Below are 17,372 nucleotides of genomic sequence, written 5' to 3'. Positions count from 1 at the left end.
AGGTTGAGCATCTATAATCTGAAAATCCAAAAGTTTTTGAAAGTGACAGGATGCCACAAGTGGAAAATTCCATACCTAACCTTATATGATGGATCACAAAGCACAATTACAGTAAAAAAAAGTACAAAAGTAACTTCAGGGTATGTGTATAAGATGCATAAGAAACATAAATGAATTTCCAAGATATTTCATTATGTGTATGCAGATATTCCAAAATGCGAAGAAAAAAAAAATCCCAAACGCTTCTAGTCCCAAGCATTCTGGATAAGGGATGCTTAACCTGTAATAATCTGTGAAAATCAAGGATAGATGAATATGTAAGAAATGCACATTAATCTTCCAAAAGTATTTAAGAGGAAATCAAGCTATGAACAACAAGATTTGATGGAAATAATACATGAATTTGAAATGGCAAATCCTTTTAAATTAGTTTTCCTTGGTTACATTTGAAAATAAAGGCATAAATTATGAGAAAGTGTATACCATGGAAATACTTAGTGATTATTAACCTAGACAACTTCCACACATAATTCGGTGCTTAGCTCATATCACGTCTTCCTCCTGCTTTTCATTGTACCTATAGCACTCTGTATGTGGTACCACTGTTAGCAGGTTGTCTTGAAATAATTCATTTTCTCATCTGACTTCCTGTCTAGACTGTAAGCTCCTTGAGAATGGGGATCATATTATATTGGAATCTGCATACCCAAGGTCTAACACTTCACCAAGCAGAGAGTTTATAGTTACAAAATTAGTTGTTTTCTTAAATTCAGCATTCATAAGGGTAAATCAAGTATTCCAAGGTTTGAAGTCAAGTAGTCACCATTAATGTGACTTAATTTTCCTACTTGTTATAACATAAACAGCCAGCATTAGCACATAGCAGACTCTTAATAAATGCATACTGAAAAAAATCATGCAATCCATTCATTCAAGTTTCACAAGTTTAGCCTTGGTGGAAGGGGACTCTTCAAAGAAAAGCTTTTGTTCTCAGTAGATCTGCTTGATCCCATCTAAAAAGTTGTAGTACTTGAGCATGGCTTCTGACTGCTGCTGAGAGTGATGGCCAAAGCCAGCTTTCTCCCTCTCAGACCCCAAACAATGAGAAGCATTGAACCTAGCACCAGGAAGGACAAAGGTTCCAGCACTAAGGTACTGGCCTCAACTCATTGCAGCCAAATGAAATCCCCAGATAAGAAACAAGTGCTAACGGAAAAAACTCAAGAGTTTTAAAATAACCCCAGAAGCTCCAAAGGCCAAAATCATTTATTCTGCTAGAAAATTGTAGCCTGACAATGACTTAACTTTCTACACTTAACATCTTTGTCACCTATCTAGACATGTCCATCATTTCTTTTTTCATATCCTTTCCAGTTAATTATATCCTACTATAATATAAATCTACTCTTCCCACTTCAATTCCTGTCTTCACCTACACACAGGTTACCTTTCCCAGATGGTATAATTAAATGCTTAAAAATAAAAAAGTAGTCAAAATTCTGTCTTCACAAAAATGCCCAGAGACACAGCAATCTTTTTAAGCCACAGCAATTACTGATCAGCCTAAAGGCCATCTAAATTTTAAAGTCTTCAGGGAATAACATGACAGGATACTTCACATATGAGTTAGAGACTCTTCACCTTCCAGACTCTAACTTCGTAGTGGGTTTATTCTCCTAGTAGAGATGTATTATTCTTGGGATGGACGTGTAAATTCTCTCCAACAAGGGTTCTGGAATATGATTTTTTTAAAAAAGTGAAATTCAAACAGAAGCGTGAATTAAAGGGGTAATTTTGGATGTAGTGAAAAGCTGTAATGTCCATTCAAAGTAATGAAGGCACACGGCATTAATCTCCTAAAAAGATTCAAATGCTATGAGTAGAGCAATTCTATTTCTTAGTGGGAACAAATTAAGATGATTTCCCTTACAGAAATTGCCATAATTACAAGTAATTATCTTGTACTCTCTAAATTTACCACTACAGCACATTCTGCAAATATTCCCTTCAAATACTTTATTTGGAAATACAGGAGAGATTGTTGCTTTGTGAATTGTGCTACAGTACTCAAGCTGATTATCAATACCACATAATCTGTGTAGTAAAGAGATGGCACTCTTAAGTTGGACGAGTTTAGGATTCCAAATTTACGATATTCCCCAAAGGAGTCCCAACAGAATGAGAATGGCAAACATTCAAAGATAAACTTGAATTAAATGTGGGCTTATGCCTGAGACAATGGGAAAATCATTCTGATATGCACAGGGCAATCATGAAAAACATGTAAACAGCTGCTGTAGTATTTATAAAAATCCTTGCAGAGCCAAATGAAATCCCATCATTTGCAGCCTACTCAGTTTTTCATTTTCCTTTAATACGAAAATGTGAGAAAAACCAGTTGCTCAGTGGGCATTAGGAAGAGAATAAGCACGTGAAAATCTAATTTCACCATCTTTGGGGCCAATTACCGTCTGGATTTCAGTTGGCATCTGAAGTCTCTTCTCCAGCCAAACTGGGATTCTTTACCATTGTGAAAAAACATGCCCCGAGCTTGCCTTTCTCTAAGTTATTCTCACTGCCCGGAAGAGTCTCATCTCTGCCCGAGAAAAATCCACCGATCCCTTATGTCTAGTTGAAACACTTCTCCACCATGAAGACTCTTGGTCTACTCATTCACACCCCATCTCTAAGTCCGTCCCCATCTCCCACTCCACTCTGCGTGACAGCTCCTTTTATTCAGTCTCCAGAAAACACTGTGCCACTCTGGTGGTCCTTAACATATGCCCCCTCACACTTCAGGTAATCTTTCACACTTCAGGTAATTGTACACTTCTAGATTGCAAGCTATGACATGTATTTTATTTCTATTTGCATTTCTTGCAACTATAATAAATTTTTAATAATATAATCAATTAAAATAAGTTTGATTTTTAAAATTATTCCCATTTAGAAGCATATCATTGAAACAGTCTGTAAAATGGCTACAGAGCACATATAAATACCTGGTTTTATTGGTTTTATGTTAGAGTTTAAAACTCATCTTTGGTGAGATTATAACTCCATGCCTATTAATCTTCCCTGGTTTATTTGGTTAGTATACTTTTTTTTTTTTTCTTTTGCAATACTGGGGATTAAACCCAGGGACTCACAGGAATAGGCAAGAGCTCTACCACTGAGCCACACCCCAGAACCAGGTCAGTATAAATGCTAATTATACTTGTACATTTATTTACAGATAATCATAACCTCTCATTTAAAATCCCACCTTTAACTGGTATCTCTTAAGCTTAACATTTTTATACTTAATCTTAAAACAAAATGATAAAGAAATGTCCTTAGCTTCTCCAGATTTTCAACCTGTTTTCATCAACTTTTAAATGTCAGGCATGTATTCTATAGATTTACAATACTTAAAAATTAGCTTTAAGAATTTTACATTCTCATTCATTCTTAGTCCAGTATGAGGCAATGAAAATATCTATTACAGATTCACTTTAAAAAATAAACTCATAGAGTTCTGCCCAGATTAACATGGAAAATTTGCCAACTTTATAGTTATTTTCTAGAAATACTGTCTCCATAAGAGCCCAGTTCTAAATTGTTTTTTTCATAAACCTAATAAATGGGATAGCATTTACATGGGTCATTAAAATTTGAGAACCACAGAGCTAGCATCAAAAATAATTAGAACAACAAAGTGTACTTAGATATAATCTACTTATCAAAGAGATGTTTTTATTTGTGCAAACTAACATAAACAGTTTACTTTTCACATGTTACCTTTATTGATAGCAGTCCTTATTTCTCTTTCCTTACTCTTGGTCCTCTTGCATTACCTACACTGACCTACAACAGGTCCTTCCTTGAAATTATGAAGCATGTAATGTCTGTGGTCAACATCTCTCTCTAGCTCCACCCCCAACTCCCTTGTGTCCTGTCCACAGAAGTGTAGACCCCTCACTTAATGTTGTTTCCTGGCTACTTAAGGTCCCCATCAAAATAGCCCCATCTCCACCTCAAACCAGGTTCTTCATGGACTATGGCCCTGATGTTTCACATTCTTCCTACCAGCTACATCAAGTGGTTACATGAACCCCCTTTCCTAAGGTGTTGCTGGGGCACAGACCAGTCAAGCTAACAAATAGCAAACAAATGCTACTACTGTATTTTCATTTTGCTGTGGATTTTTAAAGCCTCAGCACAATGGGATGTTAGAAAAATAAATCACAGGTGTGTCTGAAAGCAAATAAACTTCTTGATGTCTTCAAAATACGCCATTATTTAACTGTCTTTTCTTATAAACAAGTCCAACCCTAGATGCTAACTTCTAGAGAAGAAGTAGAGCAGAACAGTGGACATGGCCCTCTTATTAGGGTACCCAGGTCAAGGGCCGCCCCTAAATAGCTATGTGAACCTGAGGGAGCCACTTTACCTTCTGGTACTCTCCTTCCTAGTCTGCAAGACTAAATGCTCCTTGAGGCTCCTTTCTAAAATGTTTTAGTCTAAGTATGATAAATTGCATCCAGTAAGTATAGGCTAAAACAAAAAAGATTATTTAAAATAATATTTCCATAAGGAAAATAATAATTTGGTTAATTAATATGCAATTGATTAATATTTAAGTAAATATTATTTATTAATAACTTGAGTTCCTTGGTTATTTCTTCTCAAAAGCAATTACATATACTCCCTGGGATGTATGTGATACCCTCCCCTAAACCACTAATACTGGTTCTTCTGCAGTAGTTGTGCTGTTGCTGTTGATTTTGTTTTGGGTTTTGTTCTGAGATGGGCTCAAACTCCTGGGCTCAAGAGGTCCTCCTACCTCAGGCTCCCAAGTAGCTGTGAATACAAGCCAGCACCACGCCCAGCACCGCCATGGTTTTTCATTTTATGTAGTTTTATTATATGTAAGTTACATGAAAAATAAATCCCAAGTCAGATGCACCAAAGTAAAGTCAGGAAAGGAGAACCAGAGTGCTGTTTCATATCATTCAAAATATTTTCAAGCTATGATGCATTAAAAAATGTATCTAACACTTATTAATAATGAATAGTAACTCACCAAAGAGCACTACTTCAACTATCTAGAAAACTGTCTGAAACAGAAATTACAAAAAGAGAACAAATGTCAAGTTTTTTTTAAATCAATTAGACTTTCTTAAATTTCCAAATATTTGAATGGATTTAATATTGATATAATTAGATTTGACTGGTCACCTTTTGTTTTTTTTCCCTTTAATACTGGGGATTGAATCCAGGGGTGCTCTACCACTGAGCTACGTCCACACAGCCTTTGTTTTTTTGTTGTTTGTTTGTTTGTTTGCTTGTTTGGGTTTTTTTGGTTTTGTTTTGAGACAGGGTCTCACTAAGTTGCCCAGGCTGGCTGGAACTTGCCTCAGCCTCCTGAGTAGCTGGACTTACACACATGCACCACCACACAAGCCTTGGTCACCTTTTTAAAAGTGTCAGTTCCCTTAACTGGAGCACTTTATGTTTCTTTAATAAATAGACCATTGGTGAACCTACATGATAGCAGCATTACTCTGGGCAATGCAGAAAGAAAAGTAAAAACCGTACAAAGAAGGCAAAAAGTTATTTTAAAAGAAACAAGACAGGGCTGGGGTTATGGCTCAGTGGTACAGCTCTTGCCTAGCATGTGTGAGGCACTGGGTTCGATCCTCAGGACCACATAAAAATAAATAAAATAAAATAAATAAATGAAATGTTCATCTACATCAAAAAATATTAAAAGAAAAAAAAAGAAACAAGACATCAATCCGGGGTCATTCCATATAGGAACAAATAATTGCGTTTTCCTTAAATACTCTTACAGAAATACTGTGTCACAGCAGCAGAACCATTCATGTTTGTGATAATAATCCTGTGTAATCAGATTAAATCATTCTTAGCATCTTTAGTTAAAGAAGACAGAAAATATGTAATATATTTTAGAAAAATTCATATTAAAAATGGTTGAAATTTTTTAACGGTTGAAAGTTAATATTAAGTTTGAGTTACTGTGAAAATCACAAAAATGCCACAGATAAATTAAAAACTTAGATTTTCCATGAACACCATAGTGACCATGGAATATCAAAATTGATTATGAATTTTCCAAACACATTTTAGTCTTATTATTGATATTTATCACCATCATTCCTACCCTACTTTCAAACATCAGTTAAGCCACAGTAAATATTACCGTATGTCATGGTAAATATTACTGTATGTCACGCATAGGTAATTTCTCAACCTAATGAATTTTCTAAATTATTATAAATAATTTTAATAATAATAAAATGATTTTCATTTTATCTTTTATTACTCTAGACCACACTCTGTTGAAAAAAACCTAATTACTAGGTAATAAAAACACAAAGTCCACCAAAATGACTGTGGGTCCACCATCACTGACATTTCCTTTCTATTCCTCATTCAAAAATACAGCAATCCCAAGCCCAGTACGGTGATGCATGCCTACAATCCCAGCTACTCTGGGAGGCTGAGGCAGGAGGATTGCAAATTTGAGGTTAGCCTATGCAATTTACCAACCCCTTGTCTAAGAATAAAAATTTAAAAGAGCTAGAGATGTAATTCAGTGGTACAGTGCTTACCTAGCTTGTGTGAGGCCCTGGTTCCATCTCCAGTATTTAAAAAAAAAAAAAAAAATTTAACTAATAACAAAACAATCTTATTTATGCCTGAAAATCTTAATTCCATAAACACAGCCCCAAAATATATAATACATCTGGGCTTAAGCATTACAGCTTTGCACAGATCACAAATCCTGAAAATATGGGTATGTGTGCATTCTAGTTGTGTTCATTTATTATAAATATTAAAAATACAAGATATGCTTTTAAGTGTTAGAACAACAAATTAATAATCCAGAAAAATGTAATGGAAGGCAAGATTCTTGGCTATGCATAAAACAAGTCAGCATGCAATCTATTTTCAAATTTTAAATACTGTATTTTTATTTTCCTTAAAATAAGGCATATCAACATTGGACAAATCAGAATAAGAAATCATTTATCCATAAAACACTGACTATGATCTAATATATGTTGTTATGCCAACACAGGATTATACCAAGGTTGTCCTAGAGTGTGCAACAAACTTTCTGGGTGGGTTTCTCCCTTCCCTACCCCCTCTACTACCTGTCTAGGTTCAAGTCTACATATGGGTGAGTATGTATCCAAACATGACCAGTTCTCACAAAGACTTTCTGACCTCCAATTCCACTGGGCCCCTATTCCGAATGTTTACTGTATAACTTGGACTTGCCTTAATATCTGTGCTTCTACAAGATCCAGCCCCCCAACATGATATGCTTCCCAAATATTACTTCTCACAAAAGTTAATGATGCTGGAAATATGGGTGCATTTATGAATGGATGTTAGCTTTCATAACCAGACATATGCTAGAGAAATTCTATTCTTTAATAGTCCAAACTGAGAGGTATCTACCAGCAAAATAAATAAATAGCTTATTTGCTGCTTTGACAATTACCATCAAACTTATTTCATGAGCCTTTCCTAGAAATTCAGTTTATTACAGTGAAAGTGTATGTCAAAGGATACAATTTTAGATTTTTTTCTTAAAATACATGCAAAAAATAATAGAATACTCAAAATAACAAAGAACACTACTAGAACAATCTAAAGGACAAAGTAGACTGGGAAAGGGATACAGGTAAAGGGCTCTGTCATGTGAGAATGTGAGAACTCAGCTTCAAAAAACTAAAAAGGGGGACTAACAAGAAGGTTCTGGACAAAAGCTTCATATAAATTCTGAAAATGTCAGTTAAATGATATAATTTTATAGGTTTCAATAAAACTACATGGTTTTAGCACATCAATAAAAGCAAAGTCTTAAAGCTGAGACATACACTGTTATTAATGATGGAATGAATTCACAATGGAAGCGAGAGCTGGCAGGACTGGCCGGGAGTTTAGGTTTTCTCTTGCTTCCGATGTACTTTCCACAGCATGTCATCACTGTGACTGACTAGCAAAATGAAGGTGGCTGCTGGCGCCCTTTCTGGAAGCTGGGTCAATTAAACTCTGTAGCCTTTCACACTGGCAACACTTACTGGCTAGCTCCTGAACAGTAAAGGTGCCAGCTCAGATTTCCTCATTGCTGACTTCCTTCACTTCTTATCAAGTCTACCAACTATTCCCAGCCTTCTCAAATGTTCCTGGAAGTAGTGTTCTACAGATGAGCATTCCTTACCAAATACACAGAATAAAAATATTTAGGGCTAAAGGGAATAGAGATTGGCTCTCGTAGTTTACAAAGAGGGCACTGGTGCACTGACATCTTGTGACCAGTATGAGAGGTCTCACACATAACTGCAACTTTTTACTCTTTTGGAAACACTGAGGCCAGGTGTGGTGGTTCATACCTGTAATCCTGGTGGCTGGGGAGGCTAGGCAGGAAGATTGCAAATGCAAAGCCAGCCTCAGTCACTAGCCAGGCCCTAAGCAATACAGCAAGACCCTTCCTCAAAATGAAAAGGAGAAAGGGCTGGGATGTGGGTCAGTGGTCAAGCACCCCTCGGTTCAGTCCCCACTACCAAAAATAAATAAATACATAAAAATTGAGAAGTTCATAGAACATAAACTTTATCATCTTAAAGTATACAATTTTGTGACATTTAGTACATACACTTATGCAATACCACTTCTTAATAGGTATATAGATGAGCTTATTCTTTAATGAGTTACCCTCACTCCTCTTCAATATGGCATTCCAAGAGGGTAATAAATCGATAACTCGCAAGACAGGGATTTCCAGTAACTGGCAAATCAAAGGATCTTGCCAACTGGATGAAGATCCCAGAACATCTCATCCCATAAACACATTCATTCACACCAACATTCACTTGCTCAGATCCTCCTCCATGCCCATTCCCTCAAAATTTAAACTGGTAGAGACAGACATACTGAGAGTTCCAGTACAGGGCTGAGACCGTAGCCTATACAACCTTAGTCAAAAGAAGGTATGGCCATCTATGCCCAGCATGAGAACTGTTTACAGGAAGACTGAGTAAGGACAGGGCTGACCCAGTTCTTAAGGCATGACCAATGACAAAAGCAAGGTGAGTTAAGAAGAGAATGAAGCAAAGACTCTCAGTGAATCGTGTCCAGTTAGGCTGTAGGGTACTACTGTGCTCTCAAGTAAAAATGTAGTAAGTGCTTTTTATATGCCAAGCACTCTTCTAAGCATTTTGCATTAAACTTTTCAAGTCATACTAAGAGCTAGGTGCCATTCACACTGAAGACCCCAGAAGTGCAGAGAGGGTTAGGCTGCGTGGCCGCACACCTGCCCGGAAGCTGAGTGGATCCTCGCCCAGGCAGTGCAGCTACAGAGCACATCTTCTTCATCCTGAAATCTGTACTACAGTTTCTTTTTTATTTTTTTCCATCTTTCTCTTTTTAATAAAATTAATTGCTAAAGGCAGAGCTTTTATTTTTTCAGTTGTAAATGGACACGATACCTTTATTTTATTTATTTATTCTTATGTGGTGCTGAGAATCCAACCCAGTGCCTCACAAGTGTGAGGCAAGTGCTCTACCACTGAGCTACAACCCCAGCCCCTAAGGCAGATCTTTTTTTTTTTTTAATTATTAAAATCTTTTTTTATGATGGAAGCTACAATGTGCCACAATACGCTGAAGGTCAACCATGAGTGGAAGCCACTAGAATCCCTTTGGCCTCTGAGCAGGTGAGAGAGCAAGGAACAACTCTTGCCATTGTCTCACCCAGTTCCTCCCTCCCCTGCCCCGCCAGGGTGTGCTTAGCCCAGCTTGGAGACTTCTGCTAGACATGGAGAGAAAGGGCAGGTCTTTAACAAGGTGAGTAATGTGAGCCAAGGTGTTTTTAAAACAATTATTTGAAAGGAATGAAAAGGGAGAATGAGACAAAAAAGAGACCAGAAAAAGAAAAATCATTAGGATGCCATTTGCATTAGATCCAGCAAGTGAAAATGAGGCGCTAAACTTGAACAGTGGGGAGTCAGATGTGAGAGATTAAATGACTTGCCCAAGGACATGAGTCAAGGGACCTGCCAGAACCAAAACCTGGGTCTCCAGGTTGCACTAATCTGGGAATGGTGTGTGGAATGGATTTGCAGAAAAACCTCTATCCGGACATTTCTATAATTTTAGAAATTTTAACTACTTAATCCACAATGGTTATTTTTTAAAATCTGATTTTATACCATTAAACAAGCTGTAGCCCAAAATGAATAATATCAACTGCAGAGGATTCAAGAAGGTGACTAAATCATTTAGTATAAGTGTATTAAAATTTGACTTAGCCTTATAATCCTGAAACAAAATACTTCATCATAGAGAAAGTATGGAGATTTGAAATACACTCTTTCATAAAAGTAATAAGCTATTCTAAGACACAGATTTACAAGACATAATCCTCACAAGTGAGCTTCCAAACAAGCTTTTTAAATGAAGCTCTGTCAGAGAAGTCATTTAAGAAGCTAGATTCACATTTTATTAATGTGACAAGTGTAACAAGATAAATATATCATATGATTCTCAAATGACATAATTAATGTAGCTTATGTGACATATTCCTATTAATGATCTTTTATTATGTGTGAACAGTAAAATAACATTAGATGAGCAATGACAAAATCCAATCAGCAGTGGCCTTCCTGAAGGTTTTGACTGCAGCCCTATTTACACAATGTTATCTGCTACTAATCCCTGGATTTTAAAGAACAGAAATCACTTCAGAATTGTAAACAAATATGTTCCTAAGAGATAAGCATTTTAATTGCTATCATTTCTGCAAATATAAGATTAAATAATATGATGCATGATAGCCTCTTAAGGTGGAAACAGAGGAAAGGATATTTTGCCAGGCCAATTAGGTTATATGAATAAAAGGATCATGACAGTGGATTGTGAGCCCGTTCTACACAGCTTGGTGCTGTGACTTAATCATGACTTCCATGGAGAGTTTGTGAAGAGTTGCTGCCCCCCTCCCTGATACTGTCCGCAAAGATTAGAAGTAAGTGACAAGTCTGGTTTTCCTTAGTAATCCACTAGAGTACAAAAACTGTGAATCAACTGAAATATTTTAAAAATCTAGGAATATAAGTTTTACCAAGTAATTGTTCTTATTTACTTTTACATCAAAGAAATATTTATGAAGTAACTATACTATCTTTGGCATCAAGAAAGAAAAGAGATGGTTCCTGAACATAAGGAGCTTAAAGTGTTAGGAGGAGGTTAGATATTTACATAAAATGATGGAGATATACATGCTGAAGAGGAAAAAAAATCCCAAGAAATGGAAGACAATGCTCCAAAACTTCAGAGGTAGGTAAAATCACCACATTTCAAGAGGAAAAGGGGCTGGGTGAGGGCATCTTTTTGTAGGTACCTCAAAGTGAGGGAGCAGAGCTCTAGTTAAGTAGAATATACTGAGATCAACTCAGGCTTATCTTTCTTCGATAACTAGCACTTTTCATCAAAGTTCCCAAGTATAATGGTAAAGAACACATGTTCTGAAGTAAATAAAACCTGGCCCAATCCTAGTTTTGACCCTGTCATGCTGTATGACTCTGGGTAAGTCACTTCCCCCCTCTAAATCTCAGTTTCCTTAATTGTAAGGTGCAAATTATGACCCCTCCCATCTCACTAGGTAAGTAAGAATTAACTGAATTCATATAGACCAATTAGAGATGTCTAGCACAGAGCAGGTACCTCAAAAATGGTAGCTGCTACTTGCATGATATTAAATGCCACTTTTACCATGATGTGACAAGGACAATTGCTCAAAATCTTGCTTTAAAAAAATTATTGAGGTATAATTGACTTAGAAAGAACTGTCCACCTTTATGCAACTTGATAAGTGTGGAGATATGCATAAGGCTCTGAATCATGCTTTTAGTTCCATTGTGCTCTCAAAGACTGGGTCCTGAGCTCCTCACTGATCATGGGGGCAAAACACGATGAATCATGCATGTTCTGATAGTTTCTTTGTGAAAAGGTATCATACCCTAATATAATACTCCAGGTTCATGTGTTTAAAAAGCTTGCATTAAATATTGAGTTTAACCTAGCAAGTAAGCAAAGAAAAGAGGAGGGAAGAGCTACCCTTCAATCATGCACCCCAGTTTCATCCTCAGAAACAAAGAAATCTTGAATCTATAGTTACTCTCTTACAGTGAACCCCAGAATTTAGAAAAGCCCCAACTAGTAGTGGCTGACAGGACACCATGACAGATAACTACCAACCAATTCTAGTAATGAAGCCCAGCTGCAGACAGACACTGCTTGGGGCAGAATTCTGTGGATGGTCTTCTTAGCTTTGTTAAAATCACATCAATGCAGTATCACTTTTCATCTGTAGTGTAAATGGTTTTATGAAACAGTTTGGTAAAACACATGGCTTGTGACTGTACCATTACAAATGTGATAGCAGACACCTCCAGAAACCATCACAATGATCTGATCCTGTGAGTATTCTGGCAAGAGTACGAAAAAATGCCTAATCTTAGGGAAGACTTACTGGTGCCCTAAGGAGTTGAATATGGAGTCTTGTCCAAAGTAGCTTCCATTTCCAATGCAGAAGAAACAAGACTTGTTCTCAACCACCAAATAATCATACAGTATTTGATTGCTCAGCTTATTTTTTCCTAATCTTCTATAAACTCTGCAGAATTATATCTGGATCCTAATAATGTGATGATTGGAGATTACGAATACAGTGAATAAACACAACCTTCTGGTATAGCAATTGAAGCATCATAGAGTGAGTAAATACTGCAGAGTGAATCCTAACACTTGAAACAGAATCTTTCAGAGTCCAGAAATCCACCTGACTGCCAAGAATAATACTTCCGTGGTTCAAGCAATACCCGTACCCAGAGGGGTTTCCACAGACATAACCACATGAGTTACTGCATATTGGGTGAGATAGAAAAAACAGACATTTACAAATGTACACTTTGCAGACATCTTTAAACTACTCATAAATATTCAATTTACAAATACAGAAGAAATGGAGGACTTTAGGCATATGCAGCATCTGTTTAAATTGCTTAATTATATGGTTTCTTCTATGGGTTTTCCTGATCCTGTTTTTATTGGGGGTTGGGGATGGGGGTGGGGAAATACATGGCTCTCCCAACCAAAGTAAATGAAACCAATCTCACTGAAAGAACCTCTCCGATGATAACAAATATATGAGAGATTCTGGATTTAGGATGAGGTAGAAAAGACAATGTCACAGGACAAAATCACATCAGCTGGATGTCAAGGAAAACCTTTCAATTCACCAGGCTATTCTGAGGCAGGGTTTGTCGGATTCCGTAGCAGTAAAACAAATGCACAATATCTTCTCAGGCATTTCACACATGATTTCTATTTCAGCTCTGATGTAAAACTCGGCATCACACATCATGGCACAAAGAAAGAGTCAGTTTAGCTAGTTCAAGTAAAACACCAGACAGACAGCTGCTAACAGACACAGGTCGCGGCTGGGGAGGGGCACAGCAAATTCAGTTCGCTGTGTTTTCCTTCAGAAGAATGTCAATAAAAACCACCTCCAAATGAGGTATTTGAAGGGGGAGAAAAGTCCCGCTATGCAGTGAACCACTGGGTTCACCTAACAGTTATGGGCAGTCGGACAAGTTAGCAAAGGGAGACCTGGCCAGACTTACAGCTGCCAACAACTTGAAGAATGCTGTCTTTCCCCCTTGACATCCCGGGTAGGGACCAGACCCACGTTTGGAAACGTTATTTCTGGGACCAATAGCTGTCGGGGTTTCTAGAGCCCCCAGCCTTAGACATGGTCAAGATGGCGCCTGACGCTGAGCCAAAAGCGGCCAGCTATACAGTAAACAACCAGTGAATTCCAATGATTGGCTAGTTAACGATGTGATTAGAGCATGCCCCCCCTCGTGTACCCATCCTGTGCCTGCAGCTGTCCGCGTTTATCTTGTGTACTCTCCCCTGATTGGTTGAAGTGTATATAAGCCTGGTGGGTGGGAGAGTAGGGGGCAGAAGCTGAGGAAGGGACGGAAGAAGCTGCGGCGACGGCGGCGGCGACGGCGGCCGCGGCAGCAGCGGGAGCGGAACTGGAAGGAGGGAGTGCGCGGGAGAGGAAGGAGCTGGGAAAAGGGAAGCTGAGAGTGCGCAGAAGCTAGGGGTAAGAGAAGCGTAGGAAAGAAACTGTGCACAATAAACTTCCAATGCTTCAGACGTTTGCCGTGTCTCTCTCTGTGGGCAGAGGGGACGCGACAGCTGGTGCCGAAACCCGGGAAGATAAAAGGGACAAGGTAAGATATCTTAAAATCTTTTAATAAGCTAAACCGGTTATAAAGAAGTCAAAAAAGGTAAACAGGTAAAGGAGAGGCGCCTCGACGTTCGCGGTATAGCGACTATCCGGATACGCGGAATGCGGTCCAGTTAAAGGGTATCAGGACACGCTATCAGCGGTCCTGGGGGCACGCGGAATGCGGTCCAATTAAAATAAAAATAAGGACACACGGAAGGTGGTCCGGTATCGGGACACGCCATCAGCGGTCCTGGCGCGTGGAACGCGGTCTAATTAAAGTGAAAGTAGAAACACGCTTGAAGCGGTCCAATTAGGTAGTACGTGAAAAGCCGCTATAAAAATTTTAATGCGCACTTGATAGTTTTCCTTTCAGAAATCTCGTTGCTCCTGGCAGCTAGGCCACTTGTATTGTAATTGCCATAACTAAAGCTATTCAAATTAGTAACAATGGGGTCTGAACGCAGCAACCCCTCAGGGAACCATTAAAAAACAATGGGAGCCATTGAGGAAAAAAAAAAAAAAAAACAGCCAAAGTAAAGAAAAGCTGCTCAGTGTGCCACAAGGGGTATCCTCATGAACAGGATTTAATAGCAACAGAAAAGAATGCTTAAAGAGAATAAAGTGAGGAAAGATTGAGTGGTGGTGACCTAGAAAATAATTGCTCAAAAAATCTAAGAACAAGGGAAAAAGGGGAACTAAGTCTAACACAAAGAACCCCCAAAAAGGAATAACCAAGTGGTAGTGAAAACTTAAGAACAAGGGGAAAAGGTAGGAGAAACCTAAGCCTAATAGAAAGAGCTTCAAAATTTGTAGAACCTGCCCGTATTTGAGGAGCAAATGGAGATACCATCAACCATTGGAAAACTTTAAAGAGGCAGTTAAGACTATTGGAGACAGGTATGCAGAGCAGTGTTATTTGGAGAACAATGGCTAATTGGAGAGCTCAGCTGTTGAAACTGCTTGCAGAAACATAGTGGCAAGGTTTCCCGATAGAAATGTTAATAGGAGAAGGCCAATACGTTTCAATAGATGCACGAAATCAGCAGCAAGGAGATAATGCCCTAACAAAAGATAAGAGATAACTATAGTAAAATCTGTTACACCTTATGCCCCAGGGCTATGTCCAAGATGCAGAAGAGGAAGTCATCGGAATAGTGCCTGTCAGCCTATTAGAGATAGGGAGGATAATTTCCTAGGGTCGAATCCTGAACTTCAAAAAAACGGGAGACAGGGCCCTCCCCGGGGTCCGCAACAAATATACGGGGTAATTCAACAAGTTCCCCGACGGTGGTATCCTCCCACAGAGAAGGGTAGCGCAGAGCCACCTCAGGAAGTGCAGGATTGGACATCTGTGCCACCTCCAGACTCATACTAACCCCAGATATGGGGGTGCAGATGATTGATACTGATTGGCATGAAAAAATCCCACAAAATAGTGTAGGACTATTACTAGGTAGAGGTTCCTCAACACTAAAAGGACTTATAGTACACCCAGGGGTTATTGATCCTGATTTCACTGGACAAATAAAAGCCTTGGTCTCTTCACCAAAAGGAATTACGGTCATCTCTCCAGGGGATCGCATTGCACAAATGCTTATATTGCCCAGTCGACATTCCTTGTGGCCCAGTGAAAATACAAATAAAAGACAAGGAGGTTTTGGATCAACAGGAACCACTTTAATAAACCTTACTATGGATATGGGACAGAGGCCCCTCCTAAAATTAAAAGTGGGAAATATGGAATTTACAGGTTTATTAGATACAGGAGCAGACAAAAGTATTATCAGTGCAATGGTCTGGCCAAAGCACTGGCCATTGATCACAGCAGCTCAGAGCTTGAGAGGCTTAGGAGTAGCAGAGAGCCCCAATCAAAGTGCTTCCTCATTATCATGGAAAGATACAGAGGGACACACAGGAATATTTCAGCCATGTCTGTAGTGTTCCTATTGGCCTATGGGGACGAGATGTCCTGCAGCAAATGGATATGAAACTCACCACTGACCAGATTTACCAAGGGACTCCTGTAAGAAATATGTTACAAAATATGAATTATGATGATAAAAAAGGATTAGGAAGACATAGCCAAGGATCTACCCAACCACTGCCTTTACCTCCACCAAAAAATGATTCTCATGGATTGGGTTTTTCCTAGGGGCCACTGATAAACCATCAGTCCCTATAATATGGAAAGATGATAAGCCTCGCTGGATTCCACAGTGGCCCCTAACAAAAGAAAAGCTAGAGGCAGCTCATAAGTTAGTACAAGAGCAGGTACAAGCAGGTCATTTACAACATTCTACCTCTCCTTGGAATACTCCAATATTCTTAACAAAGAAAAAATCAGGAAAATGGAGGTTATTACATGATTTAAGAGCCATAAACGAACAAATGTACCCTATGGGACCCGTCCAATGTGGACTCCCTCTTGTTACTGCACTACCAAAAAATTGGCCTACTATTATTCTGGATTTAAAAGATTGCTTTTTCTCTATACCCTTACACAAAAATGATTGTTGGAGATTTGCCTTTACTTTGCCCTCTCTTAATCACACTCAGCCTGACCAGAGATTCGAATGGACTGTGTTGCCTCAAGGTATGGCTAACAGTCCTACTATATGTCAAATATACGTAGATAAAGCGTTAACAACTACTAGACAAAAGTTTAAGAGATTGTTGGTTTATCACTATATGGACGACATACTTATTTGCCATCCAGAAAAAGAAGTTTTGTTAGAAGCATTAAAATTTATGACTCAAGCATTAGAAAAGAGAGGACTAACGATAGCCCCTGAAAAATTACAATTAGAGGAGATCCAAGAATATCTGGGCACAAGGCTCACTGCTACTACAGTCAGACCAATAAGGTTGACCATCAGGACAGATCAATTGAATACCTTGAACGATTTTCAGAAACTCTTAGGTGACATTAACTGGATCAGATCCTATTTAAAATTGTCCACAGGGGAATTAAAACCTTTATTCGATATATTAAAAGGTAATCCTGACTTGAATTCCCCTAGGAAACTTACTCCTGAAGCACGGATATCCTTACAGC

Source organism: Sciurus carolinensis, chromosome 16 (genome assembly GCF_902686445.1).
Source record: "Sciurus carolinensis chromosome 16, mSciCar1.2, whole genome shotgun sequence".
Classification (NCBI taxonomy): Eukaryota; Metazoa; Chordata; class Mammalia; order Rodentia; family Sciuridae; genus Sciurus; species Sciurus carolinensis.
The sequence above is the reverse complement of the archived record's forward strand: the minus strand, read 5'-3'. Positions refer to the sequence as shown.